Here is an 8,080-nt window from a genome sequence, read left to right on the forward strand (position 1 = left end):
ACACACACACACACACACACACACACACACACACACACACACACACACACACACACACACACACACTGAAGCACACACTGAAGCACACACTCGAATGCACTTGAATCCAGAGATGCCTGCAGATGGAAAGAAAACATCTCCGGCCTAATTAAGAAAGCACAACAGTCGATCTTCTTCCCATGGTAGCCGAGAAAACTTGACACTGCGCAACCTGTAACCGTCTCATTTTTCTGAGGCAATAATCAAAAGCATCCTGGTATTCAGTCTGCCTCAGCCTCCTCCTGCTTCCAAGGACAAACTGCAGCACCTTGTCTGTACCGCTAACTTGCTGAGCAGGTCATCGGCTGTCAGCTGCTCCCCATCAAGGTGCTGCACGACACCAGGGGCGAAGAAAAGGGCAGGAACGATAATCTCCAGCCAGGCCCACCCAGGCAACCTCCTGCTCCAAAAGCAAAAACATGTAACTCCACTGTAGATTGGGGAAAAGTGTTCTGCTGCATAAAGACCTTGACCACCCATCACCTCAGGGCTTTTTTCTCTGCACACTGCTGAGATCCCATCATCCCGCGGTGCTCCCCGCAACCCAGGACTTATTCAGTGCTAAAGTTCCTCTCTTTTTTTTCTTTTTGGTGTAATGCACATTCCCCTCAACCTGCCTTGTCTACATTTACTTCAGAAGATGGTTTCTTACAATTCTGACAGTCCCAAGAGAACAGATGTGAACTTGTTGTATTTAGCTTTATGCTCTGTGTTCAGGTAATAACCAATAGCAGTAGCAAGAGTGATAGCGAGAGATGGTGCTTTTTTTTTTTTATCTGGGAAAAGGGGAGAATCGTATCCTTTTACTGATAACACAACTCGTCTGCTGCATGCATTGTACTCAGGTCCCTTGAGGCTACTGTCGGTGGAGAGATTGCTGTGTATTCCTGCTCTCGTGGTGGATTTCTGTCTCGCCGTGTGAGAGTTGAAAGTCGGTGCAAAATGAAGAGTCTAGAAAGGAGCGCTTTGCTCGCTAATCCCAAGGGACTGACACCAAAACAGGATGTTTAGCTTACTGTTGATGTTTCAGATAACTGAAGAATGTGGGACTGCAATTGTAGTGCTTTTAAGTTTCAATATCAGTGTAGCTACACTGGAAATATCTGGAGTGATTTATGGAAAAACAGAACACCAAACAAGAAGATGGGCTCGAAACATTTGAGATATTTACCAGTAGCTATTTTTAAAACATGTTAAACTATTTTCAGCAGGATTTTTCTCTAACTAGCTGTCCCATTATTCACTCACTGCAGGAAAAATATGCAGGCTTCTTCTCACAATTGGATAAAGTTGTTTGTAAACCTATTACTGTCAGTCATAAGTGCTACCACCAATTCATTTTAGCAGAAGCACCATCAGCACTGATAACCGATTTTAGGTTTTCAGCATTTCGGCTATTGACTCCCTGCAGGGTTTTATCATCTCATGCTTGCCTGTGTGGCATAAAACTGTTGGTTGTTTTTGTGATTTTACTCATTCCTACATTTTATTGCATTCCTTCTGTGCCTTTTTATTGTGTATTCCTATTTCATTATTTTATTGTTAACTCCATCTGCAAACCATATTCATCTCAGGGGACAATAAATATTGAATTGAACCGCACTCAGTCGTTTCAGGGAAGATTGGAAGGTGGGGGTTTACTGCCTGATAACTGGAAACATGAATGAATGAGTGAGAACATTGGTGGGGAAAGTCAAAGGATTAGACAGAGTAGTGTTCATGGCTTTAAACCGTAGCACATTATCAGTAAAAAACAGAAAAAAAATCAGATAAGAAGTCTTTTAAAGTGCTCACAAAATGAAAATGATAGTGTTTAGGTTTTGGAGCTGAGCTTGAACTCCACCGCCTGAGAAATATCTCAAGAAAAGGTTTAACTTTAGAAGTTTAAACTTTATCCTCAAACTTAATTTGATGTCTTTGTAAGTCTTTAAGTAAATGCTACATTAGCCTCAATTACACATGATAAAAAAAAATAGGGACACATACAGTCTTACTGTCACAGTCTTCCAGGTGTGGCGCCTGTCTGTTTCTCTTTCTCTCTCCTATCCATGTGAATGGAGGCAATGTTGTGAGTTAACCAGTCTGTTTCAGTGCTGAGCATGGTGACAGGAAACCCAGGGCAGGCGCACCAGTGTTTAAAGCTGGCTTCCACCACCACCACCTGTTGCCGGATTTTTAACCTATGCATACGTTAGCATGGCGCTTACCTGCTTGTTTGTATCCTCATGGACCTTGTACTTGCCTGCCCACCTGGAGAGTGTGCCTCACCCGCTCTCACTGCCCTTGCTGCTGTAACATCTCTACTCTGAGGACTCAAATATTGGAAACCTTAGCCTGAGGAAAGAGAGGAAAACTGCAGTAACAGTGTTTGCCCCCTGCCTAAAGTATACTTACCTGCTTATTTAGAAACTTGTCCAAGTCCCCTGCAGCTTGTGAATGATCAGCTTACCAGAAAGATTACTTACCTAATCTGTTTCACTGTTTACCTGCAAGTATTCCCCGCTCTTGTTGCTCAGAGAATTGCTCATTAAAACTACTGACCTTTTTCAGTGTTCTGCATTTGAGGTTTAAATCCTTCTGGATAACATTACCACTTACTGGTCACACATTACACACATTATTAGAATGATGACATAATAATAATGCTTCAGAGGGTGTAGTAACAAGGTTTGTTTCAGCACTGCCTCTGTGCAGGAAGTTCATACATAACCATCAAAACTTAAGGCGCCTGAAAGAATCATTTGCACTCGCTTTCAAGACTGCATTTGGTTCCATCACTGCAGGAAGATCTATGTTAAGCAATTTGTTAATCCCTTAAAAAAAGACAGTTTCAAGTGAAATTTAAATAATTTCATTTTGTCGTCATTTTTAAAAGTAATACGAGCGCAGATCTTAGCCCTTTTTCTCATCTCCCACCAAATGTTTAGCCAAAACGGGGGTGAGATATGACTTGGAAGAAATGGAAATTTAACACCCACAACAGGGCAAACTCTGTTGGACGCAATTCACCTTATGGGGATTAAATAATAAAAAAAACACTGACATGCACTGAAAATGAACGCGGTGTAAAGATACTACAAAATGTTTCACACATGTGAATGGATAATGTGGAATTAATTTTAATCAGTTACCACTCAATACTGTACATCATCTCAAAGATTAAACCTATTTAACAGATAACTAAATGTCTTTCTATAAAGTTAATGCTTAAAACTCAGCAACTGTTTAGTAAAGAATATGAAAACTCAAGAGAAGAAGTCACACAATAAAAACTCAGATTATTATAGCAGAATGTTCAGAGATTACAAACTCCCAGAGATAATTAGACTTCAAATAAAAAATGAAGAGTTTCATTCCAAAATTAGATATCTGCCACTTGGCAAAAAAAAGATATATATATATATATTTTCCACCTACCAGCAGATGATTGCTGGCAGTAAAGCTCAGCACTATTATAGTTAGGAGTCGTGTCACGTTCGCTCGGCGAATTGTTACAAGTTAAGGACTTAATAAACTGTGTTTCTGAAATATTAACAGATGAAATTCAGACAGTAAGGACAAATTTATTGCAGCTTGAAATGAAACCTGTAAATCACTTTCAGTTCCATGAGTGAGACTCTTGTTATTGCCAATAAAAGAATACAGATGAACATTTCACCTGCTGCCAGTCACAGTTTGTCCAAGCCTTGCAGGCATGCCTGCGTTTTAATATTCTTTTGTTTTTATTAAAACAACATGGAGGATAATTTACAAGCATAAACTGTTTAAACTTGGAATAAATAAAGGGAGCGATGCTCTTCTGGAGTCCAGTCACGTCTTGTGTGAGAAGCATGCAGCTCAACTCCAACTATTTTGATTAGAGTTGAAATGAACTCCGTGTTAATGATCTGAGCGTTTCAGTTAAGATTTGCAATCAGCTAAATGGCTCAATTTAGAACAACTGAAATAAACCAAACAATTAATTTGGAAGTGTTCGGAAAGAGCTAAAAGATTAATTTCTGAGAGTGGCAAAGAAGTAAATGATTTATCTGGGAAGAAGTGGAAGGAGCTTAATGTTGAATGGAAGCAAGCGATTCATTCAAAGGAGTCGGTCCTAAATGACTCTGAGCCAGCTTCATCCTGAAGTTAAAAATAGACTTTCAGCGGTTGAAGAAGATCACTGCACACATATGCATGCACACCCACATGCACATATGCATGGCTATCGGTGCACGTGCTGTCGCCATGCAAATGGACACAAATGAAGATACGGGAACCACAAAACACCACAATTACATTTTGTGAAATTTCAAATGAAAAAAGAAAAAGAAACTTGCTCACACACACAGCCGGTGTCACACTTTCTGTCACTAGCTCTCTTTTTTGTTCTCTCACTTGCTGACACACAAACACACACATTCTCTGACACAATCGCACAAACACTGAAACACTGTCGCTCTCGGTCTCTCTCTCTCTCTCACACACACATATATATATACACACACACTCTTGCGCTCTGGCTCATGAATTAAAGAGCAGAGCTGGTCCAGGGGGAAGAAATTATTCAGGCAGATCTGCTCTCTGACAGAGGAGTGGGAGGGAGGGAAGAGAGGAATGGAAAGGGAAAGAGGGAGAGGGAAGGGGGGAGGAAGAGGATGCAAAGACAGGAGGGAAAAGGAGAGGAAAAAAGGGGATGGAGAAAAGAAGAGGGGAGAGAAGAAAAGGACCTTTAATAAGGAATGCACTGATTTGACATAGAGAGGCGATCGAACCCCCAGTGGTGCACTGCATGAGTGCATGTGTTTCAGTTCTGTGTCTCCCCCAGCCCTCCCCCCTGGCCTGTGTGTGCTTCTTTATTGACTCTCTGTGTAATGGATGTGGGAATGCATGTATCTGTTTCTTTGTGAGGTTATGTTAGTAGCTGTGTGAGCATTCAGGTGTGTGTGTGCGTGCGTGCCACTTTCATGCTGCTGGATGGCAAGTTTCTCTTTTAGTCTAACTTCACATGTTGCATTAAAACAGGTGATAAGAGACGTTTTCTGTCCAAGCTCCCCGATGAGGTGAAAATTAAAGGGAAAAACCTGCTGAACAGCCATCTAACCGCAGCACACAGGACATATATCAAAGCTAGCTCTGAATTTTCCACAGTGTAAGGTTGGATAGATTAGAGGTCCTCACATGTCCAAACCACTCTTATCTAAGCAGTACCACAAACTATTTTTTGATTTCAAATGAAATTTGAAAGTTAGACACCCCAAAATTGATTGAGGAAGCGTGTTATTTCAGAGATAGGTGAGATATGAAAACCAAAGTCCAGTATGACTAACGGATCAGTGAATTCGAAGGCTTATCAGAGGCTAAAATACAGCAGCTCTAGACGGTTATCAGTTGTGCAGTTATTTTATCTTTAAATGTTAAAATAATGATTTAAATGATAAAAAATCAACTTTCTGGTAAAAAAGTCTTGTCGGTCAGGAATATGTGGTTGAAGGGCTATTGCTGCATGATGTTGGTTTCTCGATTATCATGGCTTTCCTTACTTCCCTGTTATTCCAGGCACAGACCTTTGTTAGTCATCTTTAATATTAGTCTTTCTGTCACAGTTTCAGTTATTTATCTTTTGGTCATTTCCTGTTTTAACTGGAAGATTAGTTTGCTGTTGCTTGCTTACACTGTGGGTTTTCAGTAATAATAAAGTTTGACTTTTGTTCCCTTTGACCTGTGTGTGCGTTCTTTTTCTGAAAGGATGGCCCTTTTAATGCAGTCAGTTTGAACACAGCATCAAGGTGCATTCAAACAGGAAGACACCAACAGCTACATGGGACCGGACACCACAGTGACATGTCAGTGAACTTCAAAGACCTGTAGCGATGACTGGTGAAATAAGAATGATAAATAGAGCAAGCAATTTAATAGGGTACCACTGGAAAAGAAAACATAATTGACTCACATATTTAGGTACATGTACCAACAAAATCAGAGCCTGGAATGTCCATTAGTAACCAGCTACAGCTACAAAGCACCATATTGTCCCTCATATGTCCAATCTTTGTTCTTTATTTCTCTTGTTTATTAGTTTAAAATCTTTGTGTTATGATCCCAGGTTCAACTGTGGGATTTTGGACCTTTAATGGTGAATTCTTTGTTTGGTGTTATAGTTTTGCTTTTTGACCTTCGTGTTTTCTTCAGCATGTTTGGAAGCTTTAGTTTTATTATAATTTAGCCTTGGTATTTGAGTTTATGTTATTTACTTATTTGTTTACTGGTCTATCCTCAAGTTTATTCATGTGTCTCTGTTTTCACTTCCTGTTTTATTAAAAACAATTAATCTAGTCTGAATACTTGCGAATTCAAACACACGCAGTGAAAGTGAAGGTGATTTGAGATGTTGCCTCTTTAAATGTGGACACACTGCGTAGTCCTGTTTTATTATTAGCCTTAATATTTTTATTCTTGAAGTTTTTAGAGTGTCTTTGCATCAAAATAATCCTTATTAATATTTTACTGGTCCTCAGGGCAGCTCTTCTGATTGGCTGGACAATAGATTGTGTGGGGCTTCTTTGCTCACAGGCAAGGTTGTGTGCCTGAGAAGCGTAGCAGGGATATTCCCTCTGACTAACATCATACAGACCCTGGAATAGGAGGAAAACCTCCCTGAAACAAAGCATTTAGAGCAGTATGAAGCCTGAACTTTTAGATCACAGGGATTAGTTTTGTATATACATTGACTTATTTAGAAAACATTTAGTGCAAATTAAAACAAAATTAAACATTTAGAATTGGATCAAGATCAAATCAGCCATACAAAATGCATGTAGTCCACCTCGTCCATATAATTCACATTTTCATGAATTAAAAGCATTGATTATCCTGGAAAAAAAAGAATAAAAATCAGAATTTTTTAAAAATTCTAATATTATAGGGTCTCTACTTTACAATATAAAGCACCTCGAGATGCTTGTAAATTGTTACGATATCAACAAAATTGAACTGAAACTAAGAATCTCATTCAATTTCATTTTCAATTAGAACCCTATCCTTTAAACCTGGAAGGCCTTGTTATTATGCTACTCCCCCCAAAAAACAACTAAAAAGTTATGATTAGGAGTTTAAATCATCTCTATACCTGATGATAATTTGAAACACAAGGTTTAGAATATCTTGGGATTTGACTTCATGACCAAGACCACCTCCACTAGAAGCAGCATGATATACAGTAATTAAGTGAAAAGAGCACCAATCCACATAATTCCACATAATTTAAGTGCACACCATGTTTGAACACACACACATACACACAACTTCACTTGCAATAAATAAATCCATCATGATCAATGCTGTCAGTGTTTACTCAGATATTTCACATGTAGAAATGCCCACATCAGTCATGCATTCCAGTTTTTCATACATAAACGTGCTTGTGTGTTATAAAAAAGTGGTCTGTGTTGTTTTACTTTTATTTTATTGATCTAAAGTGGACCACTAATGCATTAAATCACAAGCAGCTTTTTAAGATTCTGGGTAGGTCAGAGTAGAGCAAAATCTAATTAGGTATAATACAGATGACAGCTTATCCGATAATAATGCAAGCATGTTTTTGATGACTGGTTGAGGGCTTTATGTGGGCAAAATTGTACATGAGCAGACTATGTGAGATATCCATTTAGATTAAATGAAAACATGCCAAAAAAAGATACATGCCTACCGTGATGTGACTGTCATTTTCAAAGTTGGCCTCTGAGTAACTGAGTTTGAGACCTCATACTAAACCAGCAATATAAAATACTGGAAAGTGGGACTGTGGCTCACTGCCATGAAGGCCATAGATGGATACATTTGTATATATTAAGACCACAAGCATCTGTTGTTCAAGAGAGACCTGCACAAGGAGTCAGTAGAGGCTTTAACAGCATTAATAAACACAACTGACACACGATGCAAGGGAGTGAACATCACATCCAGATGATATGCAACAACATTTTGAGAAGAAGCACAGCTTCAACAGCAACTTTTTTCTTAATCCTTTGGAATTGACTTAAACTCCCCCATGATAACCAGTTCT

The sequence above is a fragment of the Haplochromis burtoni genome, unplaced genomic scaffold (assembly GCF_018398535.1).
Source record: "Haplochromis burtoni strain Fernald_Lab_line unplaced genomic scaffold, NCSU_Asbu1 Contig_106, whole genome shotgun sequence".
Lineage (NCBI taxonomy): Eukaryota > Metazoa > Chordata > Actinopteri > Cichliformes > Cichlidae > Haplochromis > Haplochromis burtoni.